This window comes from Cotesia glomerata, linkage group LG4 (genome assembly GCF_020080835.1).
Source record: "Cotesia glomerata isolate CgM1 linkage group LG4, MPM_Cglom_v2.3, whole genome shotgun sequence".
Taxonomy (NCBI): Eukaryota; Metazoa; Arthropoda; class Insecta; order Hymenoptera; family Braconidae; genus Cotesia; species Cotesia glomerata.
In genome coordinates, this window is record NC_058161.1 from 20450989 (window position 1) to 20469577 (window position 18589).

At 28.9% G+C, this 18589-nt stretch overlaps 2 protein-coding genes across 2 annotated transcripts in view; one reads left to right on the plus strand and one right to left on the minus strand.

The window, feature by feature from the left end:
* The window catches only part of LOC123263851, a 58479-nt gene that overhangs the window by 17408 nt on the left and 22482 nt on the right, over positions 1-18589 (minus strand). The window lies entirely within an intron of this gene.
* The window catches only part of LOC123263825, a 300526-nt gene continuing 297399 nt past the window's right edge, over positions 15463-18589 (plus strand). The window contains exon 1 of the mRNA XM_044726843.1: positions 15463-15556. The gene's annotated coding sequence lies outside the window, so the exon portion shown is untranslated. The remainder of the gene's footprint in view (positions 15557-18589) is intronic.

Here is an 18589-nt window from a genome sequence, read left to right on the forward strand (position 1 = left end):
TGCATTGAGAATGAAAGGGGCTTGGGCGAGTGAATCGCATGAAAAAACCTACTCGAAAGTAGGTTTTCATTCTATTTTCCGATTCCCGAGTAGACGCTACAATCTACATTTTTTTATACACTGAAAAATAAATGTGGATGAGGAATTACACCCTCCGTACTATGTTTACTTTTTCAAACATCCTTTTTTCATTATTTTCAATGTCTCTTTCATATTCATTGTCTTCATCCTGGTTTTTGTCCTTGTAATTAATTTGATTTATTTAATAAGATTTAGTAATAGTTACTAAATAATTTATTTCCACTAAATAAATATTTAGTAGTATTTAACAACAGATTTATTGCTTCGCAATAAATCGTTAATTGGTACACAGAAAGAATAATTTCTTGACGGCAGAACAAAATTCTTGGCTCAAGAAAATTTGTCGGGTGCCTGAAGGAAGACCGAAGTTGTCTTGGCCGGAGTTAAAATTTTTCGAAAAATTCTATTCTTGGTGGAAGTCATTTTTTCTTATCATAAATACTTGATACGATAAATTTTTATATTTGATCAAGATTTTTAGATACTTTAGAGAAGCAGCGCCGCCTACTTCAGCTGAGAAAAAAATTTTCTCACCTTGAGAAAATTTTTCTCGAGAATATTTGATACCCATTTTATATTATTTTACCGTGCAATTATACATATTGAATGAAAAAAAATCATGAAATATTATTTGATCTTCTCATTTGACATGTTAATCAATAAAAATATTAATGAAAATTTAATTCTATCTTTAATTTAATTTTTTGGAGCAAGAGAGAAATTTTCTCAAGACAAGAAAATTAACTTCTATCAAGAACTAAGTTTTTTGGAGCTCGAGGCTGAATTTTCTCAAAATAACAAGATTTTCTTGACCTAAATAAATTTTCTTGGATCAAGATACGTATTTCCTTAAAGCAAAAGAATTAATTTTGTTGGAATAACTGAAATTTTTTGTCAAAAAAAATTTTTTTTTCGCTCAAAAAAATAATTAGGAAGAAAAATATTTTCTTGGCTCAAGTGATTCTTTTTTTCTGTGTTTTAAACAAATTCATTTTTTTAACTAATTTTACCGTATAACCTAACTTTTAACTCAAAATAAATCAAAATAATTAAAATAAATAATTTTAAGTAAAAATATAAGGTATTATAAAGATAATAATCTCATTAAATTATAATTTTTTAGACATTTATAAAATTAAAAATTAAACAAGTTTTTAACATAATAATAGACAAATTGAAAAATTTAAACTAAACTCCACTGAGAAATTACATATAAGCCATTTGGGAGTATGTGTGTTTTCAAAGGGAAGATAAATCTCCCAAAATCGAGCTGAATAAAATAATCTAAGTCAGTTAATAGGTTATGTATCACATTGGAATTAAAGCATAGCCATCTACCGACAATACTTACAGTCGACGCTCTCTGTATTGGACCTCTCTGTATTTGACCGCTCTCTGTATTTGACGATTTTACACAGCTTTTATGGATAAGGACGAGTCAAATACAGAGAATGGTCCTGTACGGGCGAGTCAAATACAGAGAGCGTTGACTGTACCAAATAAATATTTAGTAACTACTACTAAATATTATTTGGTGAAAACAAATATTTATTTTTATATAACAAGGCTTGGTTTATATTAGTATAATTTATTTAGAATAAAAAAATAATTTTTTAAACTATAAAAAATAATATTGATGGTTAAAAAATATTTTTTTCTCCCAAATAAATGACCAAAAATTTTGTTACTAAATCAGTTTATTACTCCGAACTAAATCCTTCTATCAGTGTACTGAGTCAATATTTAAATTAATTTTAAATTGAAAATTTTACCCCTGGCAATTTTAATTATTACATCAACAGTAAAAATAAATCGAAGCTCATATTTTCGGTACTTCGATAATCAGTTAATCATAAATGAAATTAATGTATTTTAACGTTGAAAAACAAATAAATTTATAAGGTAAATAGCAATAAAAATGACGGAAACATTAAATATCGATTGGAAAAAGCATCGAATAAATATCCCATTTGCTTTCAGTAGATTATGATTATTCCCCGAAGTAAAACATTATATCAATCGATTTCCAATGGTTTCCTCTGGTGTGTAGGTCCCCTTGCCCCTGAACAGTATTTATGGTAGGTGTCACCGCACCAATGATTATTCAATGGCACAATTAGTCACCTAACACAACGTAGAACAAATATATATACACACATACACGCTCCCAATTCTTTTTCCCTCGAATAACACATATACAGACATAAAAACGAACCCGGTGTTTCATTTCTTTCTACTCTCATGTCACTACCAACAGAATTAACGGCTTTTCCAACTTTTTTTTTATTTTTTTCCTCGCTCCCCATTCTCTTATTGTTCGCAAAAAAGAAAAAATTAAAAAAAAAAAAAAAAAAAACTATCGTATTTACTCTGGGCTTTTTTGTTCACCTCCACATGAATATTCGGTTTCATCAGTCGAAACGGGCAGAACCGAGTTGAACACCCAGAATGAGAAGTGAAAAATTTTTGTATTTTCTATTTCCACTGGTGAATGCACCCCGACATCAGAACAAGAGTCAGCGGAATTAAAAAATAATATTTTATCTTTTATTTTTTACTTTTATTTTCATCAAATCAACCGCTTTGCTAATATCGAGAAAAAAGAAGGATTATTTAAGCTTAAACGAAGGACAAATTTGTTTGATTTTTTAAAATTTTAATAAAATACTTTATGATTAATATTTTTGTAAAAAAAATAGTATGACAGTAATAAGCATGAATATTGTTTTCTACCTCATCGAATTCCGATACATCGATCGTAATTTCTATCTCAAAAGGGAAAATAATTTAATTACTTTGTGTATTAAAAATTCATTCATCCATAAATCGGTTTTTTTTTCCTCTCTTCAATTATTAATTAACTCTACACAGGAAAAAAAATTAACTTTAATTAAATAAATAATTATGAAGAATTATTTTCTTGAGCGGAAAAATTTTTTTTTGACATGAAATTTCACTTATTTCAAAATTAATTCTTTTGCTTTAAGGAAATACGTATCTTGATCTAAGAAAATTTATTTAGGTCAAGAAAATCTTGTTATTTTGAGAAAATTCAGCCTCGAGCTCGAAAAAATTTAGTTCTTGATAGAAGTTAATTTTCTTGTCTTGAGAAAATTTCTCTCTTGCTCCAAAAAATTAAATATAAAGAAAGAATTAAATTTTCATTAATATTTTTATTGATTAGCATGTCAAATGAGAAGATCAAATAATATTTCATGATTTTTTTTCATTCAATATGTATAATTGCACGGTAAAATAATATAAAATGGGTATCAAATATTCTCGAGAAAAATTTTCTCAAGATGAGAAAATTTTTTTCTCAGCTGAAGTAGGTGGCGCTGCTTCCCTAAAGTATCTAAAAATCTTGATCAAATATAAAAATTTATCGTATCAAGTATTTATGATAAGAAAAAATGACTTCCACCAAGAATAGAATTTTTCGAAAAATTTTAACTTCGGCCAAGACAACTTCGGTCTTCCTTTAGTCACCTGACAAATTTTCTTGAGCCAAGAATTTTGTTCTCCATATGTAGAGTATTTTCAAATACAGACTAAATAGATATCATAATAACTTGACTATCGGTGCACGGAAAAAAGTAAACTGTAATAAATAACAGTCGATTTATAATAAGTAATGATCAACTGCTAAAAATTACCATTTCAGACAGTAAAATCGTGATTTTACTATTCACTTTATAATATTTACCATTTAAACGTTACAATTTACTTTTTACATGGAAGAAAAAACTATTTTATACAGTAATATTCGCTATGTAAATGTTTAAAATGTTAAAGTATAATAATTGACAATTCAGACTTTGATATTTATCATTTCGTACCTAAAAAATGATCTTATGATATGTAAAAAGTATAAAATAAAGTTAGTAAATTTCTAATACAAGCAACGTCAATATTTACAAAGTAAAATGGTAAATTTTAAACGCAACGCTAAAAATCAAACTGTAATTATTGACTTGCTTGAACTGGTAAAATGTACACGGAAAGAAAATTAAACGAGTTTTTACTATTTTACTATTGTAATTTTTACTAAATAAAATAGTAACGGTGGACTATACTTCTCATTTAGTAATTTTTACAATCTACTGTTGTAAATTTTATCCAACAAATAAGATTAGCAAGAGACTTAAAAAGTCGAATACTATAGAGCAAATTATACAATATGTGTTTGTGAACTTTATAATTCAAGTATTGTAAATATTGTAAAAATTCACAGTTGGTTTTTTTAAAATAAATATTAGGGAGGGAGAGAGATAGAAGGTTGGACTAATTGGTACCTGTACAGTAATCGAAAAAAGAAACCGACATTTTCGTGCTATCTGGGAATCGAACTCAGAACTCTGTGTTGGCAGCCAGAGACTCTCCCTCTACGCTATCCGAGGTAAACTAAGACCCCTATCCTTTAACATTTACATAAACTCGGAGTCTAGCGCCGTGCACGGCCATCACTCACACTAATTGAGAAACATTCCAATTCAACTATTGTAAAATTTGCTATAGTTCTATTGGAAAGATACAGAGGCAGCACTGGAAATTTTCATCTCTTACTTTTTACAATAGTAATATCGTATTTTTTCATGAATAAATAGTATTTTTTCTTCTAAAATATTTGACAATTAATAGTAATAAAAGTATGATCCAGCTTTACAATAGTTGTATCGTAAATTTTCCCAGAAATTTTCTCCCGTGTATATTTTAAAAGTATAATTTTTACTGTTTGAAATGTTAAATTCTCCCAAAGTGAGGCCCCCTTCTCTTTCATCTAAGTTCCCCTTCTCCTCATACTATGGACTATATACTGAAATGGCAATTTTTACTGTTTAAAACTGTAATTTTTTAAGATGAAAGAGTCGTTATTTACTATAGTGACAGCTACTAATCACTTATTTTGGATATTAAATTATAAATTGTGGCTTTTATAATTTTATACTTTCTACATTAAGTTCTGTAATATTTATATTTTAACCACCCCGATGTCCGCGTTACTGTTTGAAACTATAAAAATTAATCGGAATCCGAGTGAACATTACAGTTTACTTTTTTCCGTGTATGAAACCTTGAAAAGGCACAAATTCAAATTAAGACACTAAATTTTGCTAAAAAACCGATTTTATCATGAATATCCTGGACATAAAATTTTTCTTATTCTCTTAATAATATATAGATTATTAATTACTCTAAAAAAAACATTTTTCTAAATAATAAATGTTTCAGTATTGACTAAAATTTCGAAATCAATCCTAAATTTTCCTCCATCTAGATTAAAAATATGTATTCACCCATAAATATCCTTTAATTTTTTCTCTTAATTACAAATTATCCTGGTGACGTAATTAGCAAAAAACCAGAGTGGTTTGACCCGTATGGCGACAGCTGCCGGGAATATCCAGCGAATTCGCTACAATAAACAATTCTTTCTGGTGAAAATAACCAGGTACAATATTTTATATTTTATATTAAAAATAAAAACTAAAAAAAACTAGAATACAAAATACAATAATACAGTTTATTTTATTTCTGCATTCTCCGACTGCATTAGGAGTGTCGCAAAGAAAAATAACCTGAAGTCGTTGAAGCGGAAAAATAATATAAATATGTAGCTGCTAAAAGGGAAACAATCGAGCTAAAAGGAATCGAGTATAGTAGTTTAAGTTATACTTGAATATTGCTGTTGCAGTTTGTTGAACTGGCTTGAAGGGCCAGCGCAAGTAAGAAACATCAGGACGAGTATTAGAAGGAGTAGCTGGTGAATTTTCCAAGTGAAGTAGAGAGTAGCATCTAAATAAAAACGGGCGAGCTGGATAGGAGCCCTGGGGAAGCTGATGTAGCTGGTATAAGCTTCGGACGTGGATCAGACATTGGATAGCTGGGTAATTCGGGTGAACGAGCGTCAAGCGTCGCTTACTCTGGTCTTATCTCTAGGATCCTACCTATTCCCTGACTCTAACATCTTGAGTTAAATAAAAAAACACTCGAAAACGGTCCCGACGTCTATGTCTACGTCTACGTCTACACTCGCTCAAACGAACTGGATCCAAAGCCTTTTTCCTCTTGTCGGCGTCTTTACTTTTTACTAAGAACCTGGGGAGTGACACAAAAGCTCCAGAAGTAAAGCTTGCAGCCAGTCGATCAGCTTTCCGATAATTAAATGATCTGTCCATTCTGCTGTCGAGGAACGGAACTAAAACTAGAACTGGTCGCTCACTTAAAGGATTAAATTTGAACGAAAAAATTACTTTTTAATTAGAGGTTTTGGCTAGGAACAGGAGCTAGTTCTAGCGCATTTAAATTGAAAGGGCTGGCTGCTGGGCTCATATCTAGTCCAATTAACCAGTAAATTGAATTAAAGCCTTCAACTCTAGTGAGCTGAGTGTATGCTAGTGGATACTGGATATAGCGGATACCGGATAGCAGATGAGTAGTCTAGTGTGTTGAGTACAATCACTAAATTAAGACTGACGTGTATTGCTGGACTGGATGATGGAAATTTATCGATCTGTAATTATCAGATTTACCTGATAATTTTGTTTAGTTGATTAGACGCCTTTTCAGAGGTGACTAATTATGCGTCGATATTTTTTATCGTTTGAAATTATTACCTTGTACGGTGACGGAATTTTTGTTTATTTGGGAATAAAAAAGATTTTTTATGAATCAATATTATTTGTTACAATTTAATATATTATTTTTTTAATTTAAATAAATTATACACTGATAAAAAAATTAACTTGACTCAAGAGCCAAAATCTTCAACCAAGAATACCATTTTGAAGAAAATGATTTTCTTGAGTCAAAAGAATAAATTCTTGAGACAAGAAAAATTTACTTAAATCAAGAATAATTTCTTGACTCAAGAATTTATTCTCTTGATTCAAGAAAATCATTTTCTTCAAAATGGTATTCTTGGTTCAAGATTTTAGCTCTTGAGTCAAGTTAAATTTTTTATCAGTGTATTGATATAAACTAAGCGTTTTTATATCAAAATAAATATTTGTTACCATCAAATAATATTTAGGAGTTACTAAATATTTATTTGGTAAGTATTGTCGGTAGATGGCTATGCTAGACACATAATTGAGAAATGACCTTGTATCTCGTGAACTATTGACATTTTTAGATATTAGCTCATCCCAATGTTATAATCAAGACCTTTCATTTGAGTACCCACATGCATTATTGATATATTTTTCATATATACATAGGTGATTCTCTGTAAGGACGTCTTAAATCTGTACAAAATTCTCCGACCAAATTATTTTTGATTTTATCAGAAAAAAAAATTAACAAGGGCTACAAAACTATCAGCTTAATCATAATAAATAAACAGCGGATTTAATTTTTGCTTTTTCGATATTTGTGTATCTTTTGCCATATAACATCACAGGGGACTGTTTGCTAGGGGACTGCTTTTTTGTTATCAAATTGAGTAAAATCAAGCAAACTATTTCAATGCATTCAACTTTTCAAGTTCTCAATGAATGTTTACATTAATTAGAATAATATTAAGACTTATGGGTCGAATTTTATAAATAAATTATAAATAAAAATTCTTGCCAGGGGACTGAGTTTTGAAGTGGCCCAGACACATATTTCCAGCACAAACGGTGCTTTGACACTAAATAAAATGCCGATAAAGCGCTAACAGCCCTATGGTTATTAACTCAAGGCTAGTTAGGTCCTTATAAACCTTCCAAAAGGTAAAATAACACGCTGGATTTTTTTTTTGCTTTGAACTTCTGGCAGGGGACTGTTCTTAAAATGCCTGGGACAAACTTTGGTTTAATGAATTTAATGAAACAAATAAATTTTCGATACTTTTTATTGAAGAAGATTGTTAGTTAACTAATTAAGTTTATAAACATTATGGACCAAATTATATATTATGGACGAATAACTTAAAATTTAATTTTAAAGTTTTAATTTTGAGAATGGGACAGCCCAGGGGACTGTTATTTCAGTGCACGGAGAAAAAAATTTTGCTACAGGAACTCTATAGTAGTTAGTTAGTTGTAAAAAGTTCCAGTAGGTTAACGTATTCTTATAGTAACAATACCGTTTAGCTCCTGCAACTCTACATCGTTGAGCTCTGAGAGCTAAACGTTATTTACCTCTCACAACTCTACAGGATCGTTCTAAGACTATAACAAATTTTTGGAAGTCTGCTTAATAATTTTTTTTTACGATTTAGCGTTGATAATTTAATAAATACATGCGGCAGAATGAATTTATATTGCCAACAATAATTGTATATGGCAAATAAGAATAGTATTATAATAGAAATAAAATAATAATAGAACTTATATTACAAACAAAAATTATTTGTAAAATAAAAATATGGTCGTCACAAAATTATCTTATTTTCTTAATTATATCAATAAATATTGGACATAAAATCACTACCCTGTTGAAAATCTCCAATAAGATCCCATCAAAAGCGACAAAAGCCACTTAGAAACTAATAAAATTTATGGGTTTCTAAGTGGCTTTTGTCGCTTTTGATGGGATCCTATTGGAAATTTGAAACAGGGTACCGTATATGCACAAGAAAAGATAAATAAACGAAAACAAATTTTATTTTGTGTTAAATGGGGTCTTTTTAATGTATTCCGATAACTTATCACTTATCACAATATATTCGACTAATAAATTAAATTAACAGTCACTGCAAATGAACCTTGAAAAACCATAAATACAAAACTGTTCTAACGAAATTCAATTTGACAAAAAAAACTTATTTTTTTAAATAAATAAATTGGGAACTTAATTGTCCTCATATATTTTTAATAATATAGATTAGTAACAAAATAATTATGTTTGGCATTTTAGAAGGTTATGAAATATGTCAGCGCACTCCACTACTGCGCAACGTAGAGCGCTCCTAACTATACCGTTTGGCTCTGAGAACAATCCCGTAGAGCTCTGAGAGCTCAACAACATTGAGTTATCAGAACTAAATAACATTATGTTACTGTAACTCTACAACGAATAGTAAACTGTGTATAATTGTGGTAACTCTACAGTTACGTTACCAGAACGAAATTTTTTTTTCCGTGTGGTTTACCAATTTATAGCAAAAAAATCAAAATTTATTTCATTTTAGTTTTCAATGCTCCAAATAGAAATGTTTTTTTACTTTCGTAATAAATTTGTTTTAATAACAAAATAACAATTTTTCTAATAAAAAAATGCCTGGGACAGCAAAAAACATCCTTAGAGAAAATCACCCATATATGAAAAATATATCAAAAATGGATGTGGGTACTCAAATGAAAGCTCTTGATAATAGTATTATTGAGATGAGCTTATATCTTTAAAAATGTCAATAGTTAAAAAAGTATAGTGCAATTTAACAAAAGTCTTTATTTAATAAAGCAATATTTTATTTATTTGCAGTTTACAAGTTACGGCAGTCACATAGTGACTGCAAAGTTGCTAGTTTTGAGTAAAAACGTTAGATTATACACTGATAGAAGGATTTGTTTATAGTTAAAAATATTTGTTAATATTTAACAAATCATTTATTAGAGACCACTTTTTAGTCCTTAACAAATATTTCTTAGTATTTAAAAAGATTTATTAATATTTAATAAATGAATATCTGATTTATTAAATACAAACAAATCATTTTAAATACTAAGAAATATTTGTTTGATACTAAAAAATGGTCTCTAATAAATGATTTGTTAACTATTAACAAATATTTTTTTAATACAAATAAAGCCTTCTATCAGTGTACGGTAAAATTAGTTAAAAATGAATTTGTTTGTAAATTGGTAATTCGTAAATCGATTAATCAAATGCTGTTTAGGATAAATGCCCTCAGGGAGGATCCCTCTAAAAGTAGTAGTTCCCAATCGGAAACAGAGTGGTTTTCCGTAGGTGTTTCCGAATAAAGTTAAAAACAAAATTCCGGTTGCGTATTTTTAAATGCCCTCCGGTGCCATCAATAACAGTCGGACTCCCAAGCGTGCTCGTAAACCAAAACCAAAAAACTAAAATTCCTTTTATTTGCTATTCCGTTTTACGTAAAACCGTATAGTAACTGGTACCAGCAGTTACACCACGGGAATTGTCCTGAATGGTGAAATACCGATGTACCTCCTTAGTGTCTCAAGGCGCAACTAAATCAGCGGAACACTCCCGCGTACTTTTAAAGTTAAGCCCCCCCAGTGAGTGGGTTTTAGTGCCAAGTTGTAAGGGTTGAGGTTTCCACCCTCCACCTTCCTCAAACTAAGATCTCCAAGCTTGTCCAGTTTCACTGGTGGAATAACTGAAAATTCCGACCATGTTCTACATAGAAAATTTTTCTTCCTAATTATTTTCTTGAGCGAAAAAAATTTTTTTTTGACAAGAAATTTCACTTATTCCAACGAAATTAATTCTCTTGCTTTAAGAAATACGTATCTTGATCCAAGAAAATTTATTTAAGTCAAGAAAATCTTGTTGTTTTGAGAAAATTCATCCTCTTGCTCCAAAAAATTTAGTTTTTGATAGAAGTTAATTTTCTTGTCTTGAGAAAATTTCTCTCTTGCTCCAAAAAATTAAATATAAAGATAGAAGTTAATTTTCATTAATATTTTTATTGATTAACATGTCAATTGGCAAGATCAAATATTATTTCATTCAATATGTATAATTGCACGGTAAAATAATATAAAATGGGTATCAAATATTCTCAAGAAAAATTTTCTCAAGGTGAGAAAATTTTTTTCTCAGCTGAAGTAGGTAGCGCTGCTTCCCTAAAGTATCTAAAAATCTTGATCAAATATAAAATCTTATCGTATCAAGTATTTATGATAAGAAAAAATGATTTGCACCAAGAATAGAATTTAGAAAAATTTTTACTTCAGCCAACACAACTTCGTTCTTCCTTCAGGCACCCGACAAATTTTCTTTAACCAAGAATTTTGTTCTCCAGTCAAGAAATGTCTCTCCAAGCTTGTCCAGTTTCACTGGCAAAATAACTGAAAATTCCGACCATGTTCTATTCTTTTTTTTTCTTTAGAAAAAAAAATAATAGAAAGAAAAGAAGATAAGAGAAGAACTGATTACCGTTAGAGCAGAGCATCTTTTTGATGGTCCAGACGCGTGTTCATTTAAACGTGAAATGAAATGGGTAAAATGACAATCGGAGACACAAAAAAGGTAAATCCAGCTAAGGAAGGAAAAGAAGATGAAGAAACCTTCTTTAAAATGAAAATGTATACGTTTTAAGAATAAATTTAGAAGTTTGTGGGTAAGGCGGCGGTGGAAGGTAGTTGGACGTTGCGAAAAAATCGACGGACTTGGGACTTGGACAGGGAGAATAAGGGGCGGCTTACTTTATTTTATCCTTTTTCCGCTTCGTCAATTATCTGCCAAATGCTCCTGGAAAGATTTCTAGACATCGCAAACACGTCGCTTCCTCTCGAAAATGTTATCTGGATCCGAGACGGTGATACGTGACCGAGACGTTTCCTATTCTAAAAAGATTACTCTAAAATAGTATGCCGCAGCTAAGAAAAGGATTTTGCATTCGGAGCCGGAAGCACGCGAATGCTGTGCAGATATCATATATAATATTCATATATATAGCAGAGTTTAGAATAATAATGATAAAAAATAGAAAAGAGAGGATTTGAGGAAAAATCCTGAGTACATATTTCACATTGCAAAAGTGTTGATAGTTGTTACTGTTGTCTTCCAAGTGAGTGACCTCGCACTACTTTATATTTTTCTTCCATGGCAAATATTCTCCGAGTTTTGTTTTTCAGAAACACGGATACGATAGTTTTATTATTATAACAGAAGAAATATTTTTATTCTGATTCTGGAGAATGTCTTTGTTATTATTATATTCGCTGGGGAATCCGATTGCTTCTCTGATTGAAGCAGGATCTAAATAAATAGTGTATTATGAATAATAAGAAAGAGGTCGGATTCTTTATTCAGGAATATGTCCGTACAGTTTTTGATAAATATTTAAAATTTAATCATTAATTTTGGGTATACTGAATTAATAAAAAATTTTTAAACTAGAAGGATTTCTTAAAATTTTTTTTTGGGAGCAAAATATATTTTTTATTAATTAAAAAGATTTATTAAAATTAAATAAGTCACTTTTTTTGTATTAAATAAATATTTTTAATGCTAAAAAAGCGTTTTTTTTATAAAAAGAAATATTTCTTACTATTAAGATAGTGCTACCAGTTTTAGAATTGATGTTCAGAATTTGATGGAACTTGGCATATAGGCACATAGTAATATGTTAATTAATCATTAAAATTTTTGGATATGTCAATAAATATATGTTCAATCTTAATAAATATTTATTAACAATTAAAAATACTCATTACATATTCAGAATTGATTTATTAAATAACAATTGTTATTTCTGAAGAAATAATTTGTTAAATAATAAAAAACTAGCAACCTCGCAGTCACTATGTGACTACTGTGACTTGTGAGATATAAATAAATGAAATTTTGCTTTATTAAATAATGAATTTTGTTAAATTGCACTGTACTTTCTTAACTATTGACATTTTTAAGAATATAAGCTCATTCCGATGTTACACTCATCAAGAGCTTTCATTTGAGGACCCACATGCATTTTTGATATATTTTTCATATATACATATATATAATATATATTTTAAAGATATAAGCTCATCTTGATGTTACATTCATCAGGAGCTTTCATTCGAGTACCCACATGCATTTTTGATATATTTTTCATATATACATATATATAATATATGAAATATACGAAAAATTAGTGTGGGTACTCAAATAAAAGGTCTTGATGAGTGTAATGTCAGCGTGAGTTTATAACTTTAAAAATATCATTAGTTGACAAGATACAATGTTATTGCTTTCATTAATGACATTTTTTAAGATATAAGCTCATTTCGATGTTACACTCATCGAAGCTTTCATTTAAGTACCTACATGGCCTTTTTATATATTTCATATATATGGTATTTGTAAAATATATAAATGTATGAAAAAGTGATGGAGCTACTCAAATGAAAGGTCTCAATGAGTGTAACATCGGGATGAGCTTATATCTTTAAAAATGTCAATATTTTTCAAGATAAAAGGTCATTTCTTAATTATGTATCTAGAGATAATTTTTGAACGCAGCCTAAATATTTATGATTATTAAATAAAAAATCATTTCTTAAATCCTAAAAAATATTTCTATTAATGTCCCTATAAAAATCTTTTGCAATATCGACTCAATTTAATATTGTCCAGAATAAGAATAAGAACAGAAATAAAATAAAATGATATTTTTGTACAAGATCTTCGATTTCGGCCGTCATCTTGTGATAATGAAGGTCCTTATGAAGTCTGGGTATATGTATAATATAACGTTGAGCAGAAATAGACGTAGAGTATAAGTAGTCTATGGTCTGTAGCAGCAGTTATACTTTTGGGTTTCTGACTTTTGTTAAAGTACTTCTGGGTATCGGGAGCCCCTCGTAAAGCTTTTACGAGAATCGTATAAAAGTTCGGTAAGCGTCCTCTCGTACCCGGGTCCGTCGACTTGAGCTTTCCGCGAGAACGGAACGAGTTAGTAGTTAGATTATATACCTTATACTTTATACATCTACATCTATATATATATATATATATATATATATATATATATGCTATATATATATATATATATATATATATATTATAATAGAAGTGGTGTTGTAGTCGCTCGTTTTTAGGAGTTCCAATGGAGCCCGAGCGAAGCATAACTTTCAGTAGAATCACGTCGGGCATTTAATATTCCAACTCGGCACCTTAGAGTGTCTCAGGATTTAATATTCGGTAAATAAAATTTTAATCGGCGTCCTCATCGTTAAAAATTCAATAGACTTTATTGTAATCATTGTTATTATATTCAACTCTTTTCAACATTTTTAAATAAAGAGCCTACATTATTAATTTTAATTCTACTTCCGTTTTTATTAATTTTAAATAAGTTTTATATTAAATTTATTTTATAATTGAAATAAAATAAACTCAATAATAATTACATCAAAAAATATATATTTAATATTGTTCGTATAAAATTAACAAATATATAAGCCGTGTTTTTAATTTTACATATGTTTGCTCTCACGTTTGAGGTAAATAAAGGGCCGTATTTATACTCAAATAAAATTGAAATGTTGCAATAAAATTTACACTTGCATATTTGTTGAAATAAAACATTAATTTGATCTTTACAATGCATACATTGTTTTTATAAAATAAAAACAACTTGATAAAATGTATATTATTGAGAGAATAATTAAATTTTGTGGCCAGTTTATTTATATGATAAAATGGGTTGAAAAAGTCTTGACTTGAATTTGTGCCTTTTCAAGGTTTCATATTATTTTTATCAATGGTCAATTTATGATGATAAGTATTTAGGCTAAATTTAAAATATTCTATCTCTAGATAGATAATTAAAAAATGACCTTGTATCTTGAGAACTATTGACATTTTTATAAAGATATAAGCTTATCCTGATGTTATACTCATCAAGACCTTTCATTTGAGTACCCACATCAATTTTTCATATATTTTATATATTTATATATATTATATATATGTATATATGAAAAATATATCAAAATTAAGAAGTGAACATTTATCTTGTGAACTATTGACATTTTTAAAGATATAAGCTCATTCCCATGTTATACTCATTAAGACCTTTCATTTGAGTACCCACATCAATTTTTCATATATATATATATATATATATATATATATATATATATATATATATATATATATATATATATATATATATATATATATATATATATATATATATATATATATATATATGTATAAATGAAAAATATATCAAAAATGCATGTGTGTACTTAAATGAAAGCTCTTGATGAGTGTAACGTCAGAATGAGCTATATCTTTAAAAACGTCAATATTTAAGGAAGTACAGTGCAATTCAACAAAATTTCTTATTTGCTAAAGCAAAATTATATTTATTTATATTTCACATGTCATTTAAAAAAAACAATTAATTAAATTGAAGATAAAATTGATAACAATAATTCAAACGAACTAAAGGTATAAATAAAAAAAAATACATATGAAACAAAAGTATTAAAAGAATGCGGTAAAAATAGTATTGTTAAAGCGATAAATCAATTGTCTGGGTAAGCGGGAGGAAGGGCCCGCTTCCGTAGAAAATATTATTCATTGCACTATAACTTAATCGTCTGAAACAACGACCGGAATTTATACGATAAAGTAATTTAACTTACTAGTGCATATGTGTGAATGTGTAGATATTTATGCATTACATTGGTTACCGTCCTTACCGACTATACCAATACCAGTACAAAGATATAAGTAGTATAGAGGAGATATCAATCAGAGGCAGTTCCGTTTCACGTTCCATCCTAGGTCACCGCTAACACCGGGTTCCACTACTAACCATATCTTATTTTTCCCGCCTAAGGTAAGCTCACTCAGATATCTCACCATTTCCGCGTTCCACCACATAATCCTTAATATATATATATATATAGAAATACATTTCCTATAATACTCTTTTGTTGTTCTTCCGCGGCTTACTCTCACTAACATCGCGTATGACTTAAGCCATTGAATCTCATCTAATATATAATAAATATATAAATATTTTATGCAATTCTCAGGCTGAGAGTGAAGTTATTGTTATCACTGATAGAAAGATTTAATTTTATTTAATAAGATTTTGTAATAGTTACTAAATCATTTATTTCCACAAAATATTTAGTAGTATTTAACAAAAGATTTATTGCTATGCGATAAATCGATTATGGGTATTAAACAAATTCATTTTTTAACGAATTTTACCGTGTAACCTAACTTTTAACTCAAAATAAATCAAAATAATTAAAATAAATAATTTTTTTTGACACAAGAAATTTCACTTATTCCAACAAAATTAATTCTCTTGCTTTAAGAAATACGTATCTTGATCCAAGAAAATTTATTTAAGTCAAGAAAATCTTGTTGTTTTGAGAAAATTTCTCTCTTGCTCCAAAAAATTAAATATAAAGATAGAAGTAAATTTTCATTAATATTTTTATTTATTAACATGTCAAATGGGAAGATCAAATAATATTTCATCATTTTTTTTCATTCAATATGTATAATTGCACGGTAAAATAATATAAAATGGGTATCAAATATTCAAGAGAAAAACTTTTTCAAGGTGAGAAAATTTTTTTCTCAGCTGAAGTAAGAGGCGCTGCTTCCCTAAAGTATCTAAAAATCTTGATCAAATATAAAAATTTATTGTATCAAGTATTTATGATAAGAAAAAATGACTTCCACCAAGAATAGAATTTTTCGAAAAATTTTAACTTCGGCCAACACAACTTCGGCCTTCCTCCAGACACCCGAATTTTTCTTGAGCCAAGAATTTTGTTCTCCAGTCAAGAATTTTTCTTTCTGTGCAATAATTCAAAATTGAAATTGTTATTTACAGTGTCCTAAAATATTCTGAAGATATAATTGATAGCAAAATTTGTTGTGAAATAAGCTTGATTTTTTTACGAACCCCAGCAATAAATCTGGTCGTTGTACCCCTTGAAATAAATAACAGACAATAGTATTATAATTTATAATAAAACAATTGCCGGGCATTATTAGCGTTGAATTGCAGTAAAAAGGAGTGTAAAAAATGTAAAGTAGCCGAGCGTGTGTTATAAATACCCTGGATATAATGTGGATGCACACACTACACGTTTCTCGACTACCGTTAGCTCATAAGTCGGTGATCATTCAGGTGCTTAAAAAAAGGTAATATATGTTGAGAAAAAACTTAAGGCATTACGGGGTCCGGGTGAAATAATATGACTGAGAATATAAGACCGTGTCGGCACGCATGGGCCGGAAGGAACGAGCTCTGATAAAACTGTAAGAATCGTAAAAAATTACGAGTAATAAGGTGAATAAAAAAGGCATCTAATGTGTACCGAGAAATATATGTATTTAATGCTTCAGAGCTCTGAATTTAAATTACTCAAGGTCGATGAAATTTTTTAAATATTTTTTTTTCATAACTCTGCATTGCATGATAAAAGGATTTAGTAACAAAATTTTTAGTCATTTATTTGGGAGAAAAAAATATTTTTTAACCATCAATATTATTTGTTACAGTTTAATAAATTATTTTTTTATAATAAATTAATTACACAGAAAGAACAATTTCTTGCCTGGAGAACAAAATTCTTGGCTCAAGAAAATTTGTCGGGTGCCTGAAGGAAGACCGAAGTTGTGTTGGCTGAAGTTAAAATTTTTCTTTAAATTCTATTTTTGGTGCAAGTCATTTTTTCTTAATTCTATCATAAATACTTGATACAATAAATTTTTATATTTGATCAAGATTTTTAGATACTTTAGGGAAGCAGCACCACCTACTTCAGCTGAGAAAAAAATTTTCTCACCTTGAGACAATTTTTCTCGAGAATATTTGATACCCATTTTATATTATTTTACCGTGCAATTATACATATTGAATGAAAAAAAAATGATGAAATATTATTTGATCTTGCCATTTGACATTTTAATCAACAAAAATATTAATGAAAATTAACTTCTATCTTTATATTTAATTTTTTCGAGCAAGAGAGAAATTTTCTCAAGACAAGAAAATTAATTTCTATCAAGAACTAAATTTTTTGGAGCTCGAGGCTAAATTTTCTCTTCACAACAAGATTTTCTTGACTTAAATAAATTTTCTTGGATCAAGATACGTATTTCTTAAAGCAAGAGAATTAATTTTGTTGGAATAAGTGAAATTTCTTGTGTCAAAAAAAATTTTTTTATTCGCTTGAGAAAATAATTAGGAAGAAAAATATTTTCTTGGCTCAAGTGTACCTTTTTTTCTGTGCAATTCAATCAATATCCACGTGTGAGTAGTCATTTCACTCGTTATAACCTTCGGAAAATCAATTTTTATTTTATAAATAAATTTTCCGTGTCAGCAATGTCGATAATTATTGGGTTGAATGAAAAAATTGTTTGAAAACTAACAAAAGACTGGCAATTAAAATCCCAAGATTTTGTTTTACAATAATAATAATAATATATATGTGCGTATGAATGGTAGTAGGTCAAGCTTGAAATTTAATTGGCACGCAGAAAATTGCCGAGTGTCCAGAACTTTTATTTTTTTTTTTTATTACCACCCTCACGTGGGCGTAAATAAATCACATTTTTTTCAGTATCCGCGTGTGGTTGCAATCTATTTTACGTGGACTGTATTGTCCATTTCTACATGTCTATACATCTATATATATGAACATATATATGTATATATAAATAAACATAATAAGAAGAAGAAAAAAAGAGAAAATAACAAGAGAGCTTTTGTGATGCACGATCAACTTTCTTTGCCCCCACGGTCTTTATATTCACCCCCGCTCTACTTCCGCTAAGTATCGACTATTGGGCGGGTCCTGAAGATTACGCGATTCGACGGGTCATACGCAATTTTATT